This window comes from Dama dama, chromosome 24, assembly GCF_033118175.1.
Source record: "Dama dama isolate Ldn47 chromosome 24, ASM3311817v1, whole genome shotgun sequence".
Taxonomy (NCBI): Eukaryota; Metazoa; Chordata; class Mammalia; order Artiodactyla; family Cervidae; genus Dama; species Dama dama.
This window is the reverse complement of record NC_083704.1, coordinates 22662600-22673512: the sequence shown is the minus strand read 5'-3', so window position 1 is coordinate 22673512 and position 10913 is coordinate 22662600. Positions and strand designations below refer to the sequence as shown.

General features: G+C 43.0%; 1 protein-coding gene across 13 annotated transcripts in view; it reads left to right on the top strand.

Annotated features, from left to right (window-relative positions):
• Nucleotides 1–1478: 1478 nt before the first annotated feature.
• SETD5 (SET domain containing 5) overlaps nt 1479–10913 on the top strand; it is a 78542-nt gene continuing 69107 nt past the window's right edge. For 4 of the 13 annotated variants that reach the window (XM_061128020.1, XM_061128026.1, XM_061128017.1 and 1 more), the window contains exon 1: nt 1481–1768. The gene's annotated coding sequence lies outside the window, so the exon portion shown is untranslated. Of the gene's footprint in view, nt 1769–10913 lie in introns of all 13 variants that reach the window. The other 9 variants (XM_061128024.1, XM_061128022.1, XM_061128025.1 and 6 more) reach the window with 6 other exon arrangements.

Sequence of the window (10913 nt, the reverse complement as noted above, 5' to 3'; positions counted from 1 at the left end):
GTTCGTCCTCTAAATCTTATACCTGCTCGATCCCTTGCAGGACAACGCCCAGGAATAAGGTTAAGCCTGGGCAAAAGAAACCCGCCCATAATCGAGGAGAGACTCGACATGGAGGCGATGACGAGATCGCGGGGGAGGGAGGGATTCTTCTAGGCCCAGGGCGGTCCTTAGGAGACAGGAGGCAGTAGAGAACTCCCATAAAGGTATTGCGGCACTCCCCTCCCCCTGCTGAGAAGGGTGCGGCCTTCTCTCCGCCTCCTCCACTGCAGCCACCTCAGGATTGCAGCTCGCGCCGATTTTTGGAGAACATGCACCTCCCACCCACAAACCAACGGCACCGACCCCCACTCCTCCCTTCAGCCCCACGGGTCCAGGAGCAGGTCGGGCTAGTGTTGTCCTTCAGGCAGCGGGCGCCCAGGGCGGAGCCGCAATTGCCACCACCCAGAATCCTCGGCCCGGCAGCCCGCCCCCACCTCCAGCGCGCGCTTCCTGCCACGTTGCGCAGGGGCGCGGGGCCAGACACTGCGGCGCTGGGCCTCGGGGAGGACCGTACCAACGACCGCCTCCCCGCCGACCCGCGCAGTGGTTTCGCTCAGTTGGGACCCGAGCCAATAACAAGGGGCCGTTCCCTGGGCTTCAGCAGCCAATCAGCTGCCGAAGCCAAGCAGGCGGCGGGTAAACCGACTCCCCCGAAGGAAGGGGAGGGTGGTAGGACGCCCGCGCGAAGCCACTTTCACTGACCCTCCCTTCCCACCCCCACCCCTACCTCCCCGTGGGAGGCCGACCGCGCCTGCACGTCCAAGTCTCTCTCCACCCTACCTACCTAAGCACCCACCCAGGGGGCAATGCGAGTCCCTAGGCGGCTGCGCACTCCCGAGGCTGTAACTGACAGGCGCTTTACTCCAACCAAAACACGCCATTTGTGTTTTCACACACGGCGGGAGGAGCAGCAACCAATCAGTGACAAGATAAGAGCCGGAAGCGCTCCTCCCTCTGCAGGAGCAATGGCTCCGTCCGGATTCGAGCCTTTTCCGCTCCCTTCTCCCTCCCCCTTCGGTTGCCGCAAGGCGGGCCGCACTCCCGCCTGCCTCTGACCACCTCTTTCCCTTTCAGCGTAACAAACGCTATGCTCCCGTCTTCCCGCCGGGAAGGCGACCCCCAGCTACCAGCCAGACGACCTCAGCCACCCATCCCCCCACCAATCCGCCGGACCCCCTCCCACCAGAGTTCCGCTCCCCTACCTAGCCGAGGCTCTCTGAGGAGCCGGAGCCCCAGAGCACAGCCTCTTCTCTAGGTGGCCCCGGCGGCTTCCGCTGATTGGCAGCGAGTTGGCCAATGGGTGCGGGGCGGTGGGCGGAGGGGCCAATGGCGCGGCGGGAGGGGGCGTGTCCCGGGTGCCCCTGGCGCCGGCGCTGGGAATCCCCGTGCGGTCAGTGGCGTTTCCGCTCGGGCAGCGGGCTGAGTGAGCTGCTACCGCCGCCGCCGCCGCCGCCGGGGGAGGGGCGGCCGCCGCCCGCCTGCGCTCAGAGACTCACGCAGCCCCAGTCCCGCCAGTCCGCCAACACTGTAGTGCCGGCCCCCTCTCCTTCCCTGGCCCTTCCCCCTCCCCGCCTTTGGCTCGCTCCGCCTTTCTGCCCCCCACCCCCACCTCACGGGCACGGGCCATTCCCGGCCAGGAAACGCCGTGGCGCCGCGTTGGGCCTAACTCGAGTCCTGCTGCCTCCCGGGAGTGCCGTGCGCCGCAGCCCGGGCCCAGGCCTGGGACAAGGTAAGGGTCCAACAGAAAAGAGAGACCTACCCTCACGACCGGGCCCCGGGGGAGGGAAGGGTCACCTCCTCCGTCTCCCCGCGCTTGCTCTCGGGACGTGGGCCTGGCCCACCCCAGGCTCTCAGTAGGAGGATGCTGCCCCTTCTCATCCCCCTCGCCGCCCCCCACACACCGTTGCACCCCTTTCCCAGGCGGAGAGGCCCCATCCGTAATCTCGTCGACCCCACTACCCTTTTCACGTCTTTCCTGGGTCAGGACGCTTCCCCTCCCCCCAGGCCTGTTCACCCCTTTTCCTGGGAACTGCCTACTCCACGTTTACCTTTTACTTGAGGATAGGCCTCTCGCTGCTCTCCTCTCAAAATACACAGGCACACTTTTTTTCCCCTCCCCAAACCCCACCCCCACTCCCGTTCGCGCGGCCTTGTGACAAATCTGATCCCTCTGGGGCGGGGGGGGGGGGGGGGGGGGCTTCGATCTCCCCACCCCACCCCCGAATGTTCCTGGACGCCTTCCCCCTCATCCTGGGGTCCCCATCGCAGATGATTGCTTCGTTTCCCACACTAAGGACATTACCTTCGCCACCCCCACCTCACATTCTTGGGCTCTCAGTGGCGTAAGCCCCAGTATATCTGAGATGGCCTCACTGAATTTGTAGGGTTCTAGCTTGGAGTTGAGCCAGATTGTGTCGTTTTCCCTGTCTTGGGCGTACAGAGCGATCATTTGCGAACGTCTTTAGAGGCAGAAAAATGTAGCCTTTATGAATTCTCTTTCCCTTTGCGTGGAAGCCAGGGATGCGAAGTGAACGGTGGTGAGGAAAAAACCCTGGTTTTTATGTAGGTGAATCGCGTGAGAGGGAAAGTTTCTGTTGGGAAAGCCCCTTCTATGCTAATTTATTCTACAGAGCTCCTTTGCTCGTCTCACTTCTTGGGAATAACTGGTCTTTCCCTTGGATACTGATGCTGCAGCCACCTCTGCTGGTCTGGGTCAGGGGTGCGTGTATGACCTGCATTTTCTGCTTTCTCATGTTACTTGGGCAATGTGTTCACCACTAACTCTTTTCTTGCCCAGACCTCTGTGTTGCATTGGGCTTTGTCTATACTTACTTTATTTTTCCAGTTTTCCCCATCCTCATAGTACTAAAAGAATCCCCAGATCCTCTGCAAATTTCCTTTATCACTTGATGAAACGAGTTGCATTTAAATGACATATTTATGACCAAGGTCATATTAACATTTTTGTTGGGCAGATGTTACATATTACATAGCAATACTGTGATTAGGGTGGATCCAGCTGAGTTGAGTGTTCTGGGCTTTTCAAGAGAATGTGTACCCCCTATTTGGGAAATTTTCTTGATTAGTTTTATATCAATGTTTGTAGGTCACTCTGAGAGGAAAATTATAAGTGGTAATTTGAGGTGTGTGGAATCTGAGCTAGTAAGCCTCACATTTTCAGAGGTTTCTGGGCCTCTTGGTGGACAGGAAATTTTTTTATTGGATTTCTACCGTTTTTTTTTTTTCAGGAGGATCATTAGTTTTCTTCTATAGCCAAAAATTCTGGCTCGTATGGGATTAGAATCTTAAAGGTTTACTCAGGATGTCACTATAGAAAAATGATTATGTCCTTTGGTAGGACACAACACAAGCTTCTGTCTTTAACTGCAAATTTAAATGTGACTGTAAAGAGAATGTTTAGCAAATTGGCCTTTTAAAGACTAAAGGTTAATCTTCACTCCTAAATTGCTGCCTTATTAAGTGTATATTTGGAATTTGGTAAATGTTGATTTTTCTAATAAAAAGCCACAGTTAAAACTAAAAGGGTGACCTTAGGATTGTTTCTTTCTAAAGGCATAATTCCAGCCCTTCTGGCATGGAGCACTGGTCCAAAAAAAAAAAAAATGTGTAAGGAGTGGGGGTGGGGTAAGAAGAAGGTTGTTCCTTTGGGTTGGATCACAGGGGTGAGTATACAAGGCAGCAGCAGCTGCTGGCTCCGGAGCTCTGGTTGCTACGTGAGAAGCTTGAGTGGTGCTGGCTGCCGTCTCCAGGGAAGGACGGCAGTGCAGCGTCCATTAATGCTGTGGGCTGCAGGGAGCTGCACTTAGGCGATGGCTGCTTCAGGGCTGAGACGGAAACCTTGCTTTCCTGGGAATTTTCACTGCTGGTTCGCATTTTATTGGTGGGGAAATGAGAATTAGCAATTCATAACCTTCTACCCACTTATGGTTATCAGCATTTGGAAACTGGATGGTAGTTAAAGACTTTTATGTTTGGTTTTTGTGGCAGATTTTTGGTTTTAATCTGGGGATTTTGCTTGGATAGGACCAGAAGTTCCATTTGAGTTTTAATTTTTCAATCCTTTTAAAACCAAGGTAATAAGCATTTTAAGGATCTTCCTGAGAACCAGAATGGGGAAAATATCAGTTGATTTTTCTGCAGCTGGCATGTTTTCCTCCATCTTTTTTATCATTAAATCAATTTTAATACTTTATTTGTATGTTTTCTTCCAGTTACTAGACCATATTTACCTTATTGAACAGATGTTTTGCTAAACATTTTACTATATTTGGGGTCTTAAACTCTAAAAACAACTGTCCTTTGGAGAATGATTTCTATATATATCAAGTGTTTGCTTGATTTCTATATATATCAAGTGTTTTGTGTTAGTAAGTAATAGATTTCTCCAAATTAGATTATTTCTTTAGAATTTGACCTGTGATATTGATTAATTATAATATGTGTTGAGTATAGTTGTCTAAGATCACAAGGATGTATATGTTTGACAGTGATCCATTTGAAATATGACAGACTAGAAGGAATACTCAGAAATTGAGTAAATCTAGTATACAGGATACTTGAGACGATAGCCTCTAGGCCCCTAATGTAGTCTTTCTTCTTCCACAGTTCCCACAGTTTAGGAAGATCTCTAATTAAGCAGAACAGTTTGTTGAAGGAGAATCAGCAGCCCGATACACCATCAGCTATATCCGATACTTAACAGATGCCCGTTATTGTCTCCCCCTAAGACTCAGGCGTCATATATATATTTTTTTCCTTCAGAATTTTTGTATGTTCATTTTTGTGTAAATGAACCCAGTCATCTATAATGTGTAGTATGACTCTGGCATTTGTGGCGGGAACCAGAAAGAATGGAAGAGTTTTGTCATTCACAAATGTTGCTTGCATTGTCTTTCAGTGTTGCAAGCAGACTAATGAAACAAAACCTTTAATGGATAACGTTTTAGGTGGTTCTAATTCTTATTACTATCACATATAAAAGATGTCGTATCAGATAAGTATGATGTCACTCATACTGGCTGTTTATCATAGATGCAAATGTCTAAGTTATTATATGAAAGCTACCTTATAAAATAATTGCTTTTAACTTGTATTTCCTGTTTGGAACCCCTTTGAGATCTAAACGTAAGATAATTTCCTTAAGAGCGTAGAGGGCCTTTTCATAGAATTTATTTAACCAGCATGCTTGAAATTTTTACTGTCTACTGACAGTGTTTTGTGTCCAGAAATGTACATACTTTTGGAACTTATTTTGGCCTTCCTGGAGGAGGATGGCCACTTCTTTTTTTCCCTTTGGACAGGAAAATAACACTGTTCAAAATGCAGATGTGCAGACAACCACTTTGACTTTATCCTCTTCATATTCAAGTAATTTATGAAATGTTGGGTAAAAGCTAAGGACAGTCAGTGATTGTTGTATACATCTTACCAGTGAAAAAGTGGATCATGAATAAAATAAAGTTTTCTTTTTGTTATTTAGGACAAACGAAACTTCAACTCTGCAAAACTGTGAGATAGTATATTTTTAGTAATACTGGTGGTTATTTGTTAAAAAAAAAAAATTCAGTCACTCCTCAAAGTATAATGTACCTATGATAAATAGCAATTGACACCATTCCTTGCTCCCAAAATTCCAAAGTATATGGTGAAATGGCATTTTTAACCTTGATGCAGTGACTTCTCTTGTGGTAAAGACTTAGAGTAGTTCATGAGAGGTTGATAGAATATCATCTCTTTAATTTCTCAGTACATATTTTGTTTAACCAGTTAGTCTTATGAAAAATGTTCTGTTGTATATTCATTCTGAATTGAGTAGATACCCATAACATGGTGGGGTGGGGGGCAGTGTGTTGGAAAGCATTGCTTTAGAGAATTCTTACTCTGACAATATATTAAACTCCTAACACTTATGAGAGATAAAAGGAACAATGAAGCAGAATCTCTGTCTACTTTATATCCGCTTTCACCAAGCAAGGAATTTGTAATCCCATCCTGCCTCACTCAGTTTTTCCATCATATTGATTTTGTTTGCTGAATACCTCAGGGAGAGATGTAAGGGTCACTTTAAGTATCTTTGACATAAAGACAGGGATAGGGAATTTTCTGCTTATTGGAATAATGTCTTAGTATTTTTAAAAAAACACTAAGGTTATTGGATGTCTTTATCTGATATATATGACTTGATTTGATCTGACTGATAGCTGTGCTCTTCTGTCTTCCCTTGAAGTATGAACATTCTCAAGAGTTGATGGCAGATTGAAGTAATCATCATTTCCTTAGCCGTGTTAGTCATGTATATACACTTGAGCTGAGGATACTCCTTGGCCTGTAAAAAACAGTAGATGTAGGACTTCACTCAGAATGTTTCTGTCTGGGTAGTCAAGTTTCTGATGTGCTACCTAGTTGAGGGAAAATGCAGAATTCCTTGCTGTGCTGTTTGAAAAATAGATGGAAGCATGGGAGGAGCCAGAGACGCCTGCAGCAGGACTTGGTCTGAGTAGAAAAGGAAGATTTTTGTTTCGAATTGCCAGCTGCTTATGGCAAACTGACTCGCTTATTATGCCTTTAGTTGGCCTGTCAATATGGCCAAACAGCTAGATAAGTGCGGGGCAGGACAAAGGGCTCTCTGCGCAGCGGGGAGGCGGTGTCGGTGGGGGAGGGGCAGGAGGTGGGAAAGGCAGGAGCAGGAGGAGGCTCTTTTCCCTGGGAGATTATTCAGTTTGGCATACAGTTAAAGAAAACATTTATAGTTCCTACTCGAGCGTTGAATTTGTGCCAACCACATAATGGTAACCCCAAACTTAGTATATCCCTGAATATCTGGTAGGAACCCATCCCCTCCTCCAAAAAAATGAAATGTTAAAGCTTTGTATAGATTAAAAAAATAAATCCCTGTGCTCCACCCCCTAAATACAAATCTCCTCCCCAGTAGACCAGTTCTAGAGCATCTGACAGTTGAATTCTCATTTAAAAATAGAAAAGAATACTGTATCTGAATAAAACCTTTATATTTCAGTAGATACATTGTCCATATTTGATTATTGGATTAGACCCGAATAGTAGAATAATTTGTTTCCCTTTGTAAAATAGTTACATATTGTTAGCTGCAATTTTATATCAGTATTATGAAGAGCACCCTTCAGCATTCAAGTGTTGGGTTGCCATCATGTAAAATGTTAACTAAAGAAAGGCTGCTTATTATTTCATCTCATCTCTACTTCCTGGACAACCTGATATTCCCTGGGGATTACCCAGCCTCCCTTTTAGGTTAGGCACAACCTTGTTTGATACGTAAGTGCTCAGCTCCCAGCTGCAAGTGGGGTGGTTGCATCTAGCTTATTAGAATTAATATGAATCACAGAGTTGGAAGAGATCTGACATTATTCCTTTATGCAGAATCATAATGAAGTACTTCAAAGTTTGTGTAAGTTTGCATTAAGATGTTAAAAGGATCAATGTCCTGAACAGTATTTATAGTTACTTTTAAAGTGTTGAACAGTGCATGTGTGCCTGTTCTTTTTGTTTGGTTGGGTTTTTTGTTCCAGTTGTTTTTAAAAAAACAAAATATTGAAGAACTGCATTTACAGACAAGTTAGATAGCAGTTATTTTGATTGTAAGAGGATTCCTACATTTTAAAAAATAAATGCTGAGATTCTTTTAAATGCTTTTTATATTTTCTGAGAATTTGATTTTTAGACATAATTGATTTGAACTCAGTTTTCTGAGAGTACATCTGTTGCTTGAATTGAGATACCACCTGCATTGCAATGTTATTAAACCAGCCTTAGAGTTTTCCCTTATATCCAGACTGCAGGAGATAACAAAGAAAACTGGAGTGTTAATTTTTTTTCCTTATGGATTCAGAGCTTGTGGCTGTTAGCAAAGAAGAGGTGTTTTAACTCAATAGAATAATTAAAATTACCTTTAATGCACATTGTAATAGTAAGCAAACCTGACCAAGTTTTGTGTCTTCTCCCTTAGTAAAAGAAATATAAATGTGTTACCCACTTAACATTATATTTTTATGCACAGTGGTCTTGGCAGTAATGATATATTTTGACCTGAAAAAGGAAATTTGAGTGACTAATTATTGCCATTAGACTATTTTTCATGAAATAGTAACAACATTAACATGAGATTTAGTGGGCTGTATTTTATATTATTATAGAAATTCAGGGTAGTCATTTATTCTCTTTTAAGTTCATTCGCATGGATTATTTCCGTAGATTTGTGTGACTAAAATAGAAGCCGTCTAGTTCAAACCCTGGCCTCCATTTCAGACAGTTTTCTCTACGTGTCCTAAGACTAACGTTGCTAGCACTAGGGTAAACATCCTTCATGCATATACATGTGCATGCACACACGCACACACGGGCATGTGCACACCACTTTCCAAGTGATTAGAAATCTCATCATCCTGGCTTCTAGTACTCCCATTACCTGAGTCTTCTCAGGGTCCCTGAAAAGTTCCTGGCAAAAGAGGGGAGGGGGCACGATTTGATCCCACAGGTTTTGATAACTCTTTGGCTCCCCAAACAGCTCATCTCCTTTGCAGTAAGACAGAGCCAGCAGTGAGCTAGAATGGAGGTAGAACGCAGCGCTGTACCTCGTCTTGTCTGTGCAGCTGCTCCACCTTATTTCCTGCTATTATCCCACAACGCCTCTCCCTAGCAAAAAAAAATAAAATAGGACAAAGGGGGAAAATTCGGTTGGCAAATATGATTTTTATTATGATTAGATTGTGGGCTTGTTTTTTATGTACTTAAATACAAAGCTTATTTTTCCTATTCGCTAACTAAAGTATCTTCTATTCTCTTTCTTGATAAACCATTTCAATACTTAGCCTTCCAGGAAAAAAAATGTTTTTAAGCATACTTGTTTTTCATTGGTTGGTAACACAGTCACTATTAGCACCAGATGCCACCATATTAGCTTGAAGAAAGAAAAGAATTTGTTCTGTAGATAACATTTGCAATTTGAATTGGGAATTACTAACTTGTATTACTCATATTTATGATAAAAGTAAGGTTAAAAAAATTAAACCTTGATGAATCTTTACCCCTTTACCTTAGTGGAAGTGGAATTGTTTGAATATAGATTTTTTTCATCCTTCAGAGCTCTTTCATCAAGCTGCTAGTTTATGTTCTTCAAGCCTTATTTTTTTTCATATCATCCCCCTAATAAGAAATGTTATTGTTTTCTGATGGTGAAATTTTCTCTTCCCCAGTCCTGAAATGTGAAGACTCAAATAAAACCTAGTAATCTAATAAGGCATGTGCACTGCTGAATATAGTAAGAGGATTAGTTCGTAATTCTTAGAAATTATGATCTAGTTAGAATGTTCCAGTATAGTGTTAGCATATTTAATAATGTTGACTTGTTAATTTTGGTATATGTCTATATGGATCTCCTTGTTTTATATTCACACCCATTGTTTGTCATTTTGTTTAAGGTTGTTTTCTTTTTTTTTGTCCCCCTGTGTTTGTGGGGTTTTTTTTAATTTCTCTCCTGTTACGATCTTTGGCCTGTGTTGAAAAATTCCATTTCCTTCCACCAGCCTCTGTGTATTCCTCAACACATACAATTTGTTTTCTGTCACAGCTCTGAGAAGGAGGATGATCTGCAGTTAATAATCAACTCTTCAGGCATTCTTGATATCAAGGGAAGATTTTTTTTTATGAAGAATAACCTGGAAGGACCTGTTGGCAGTTACTCTGCCTTTATGTTACATTTTCCTTCATTGATGTAGGCTGCTGAGAATTGACTTATAAGAGAAACAGATAGAAACGGAAGAGCCACAGTTACATAAGGTTATTTAAAAAATAAATGTTTAACATGATAACATCCATGGGATAGAATCTAAAAGGCACTTTTAAAAAAAACCTGTTAAAAAAAAACAAAAACCCTGTTTTAGTTCTAAAAACAAAGGCGTTTAATCACCTAAAGTAAAATAAAGACTTTTGAGGTACTGTGATTGATTGCATGCGGTAGCATTAGACTGTTAGATGACATAAACTTTTATTTTCTTGATTTCTGTGGTGCAGTCTGCTGTAGCCATGCAAGTTAAATGTCTTTATGTCCACAGTCTGGAAAATATAAGGTGAAGTGACTTTAAGAAAACAGCAATAACAGAAAACAGATTTGAGGAAATTGTAGAAGTCTAAATTTTTGAAATCGATTTTTAATTATTTTTCTTACCAGACAGATTTATTTTATTTATGGCAATTGAAATTTTAATGTTATAACTTAATAGAACAGAATAAAAGGTTGAAATGTCAGTGCACATTTTAGGATGGGCTAAATTATAGGGCTCAGTGGTAAAGAATTTGCCTTTCAAGCAGAAGATGCAGGTTCAATCCCTGGAGAAAGAAACGGCATCCCACTCCAGTATTGCCTGGGAAACCCCGTGGACAGAGGAGCTTGGCAGGCTAAGCATGGCATAGGGTCACAGAGAGTCAGACTACTTAGCAACTAAACAACAGCAATAAATTGTGCCAGATTGTTGCATATTTTCGTATTTAAACTACTTTTCATTAGAAAAATTTACCAAATATTTAAAAAACTGATTAAATGGGATAAAGTATTTACAGCTTAACAGGTACTCATTTCTTGGTGGCATGTATTATATAAACAATATTAAAACCAGATATTTGCTGAAGATTCTTTTTTAAAAAATTATGCCTACATCCTATATGAAACTCTGCAGTTACTATAGCCATACCGCGTTAGATTAAGTAGGTGATAATAATGCCAATGCTCTTTGGAGCCTAGGCCGGATGAAATGTTTTTGCTTTTTCTTCCTTACTTTACCCTTAGGCCATTAAGATTTGAAGTGTTGCTACGCATAAGGTAT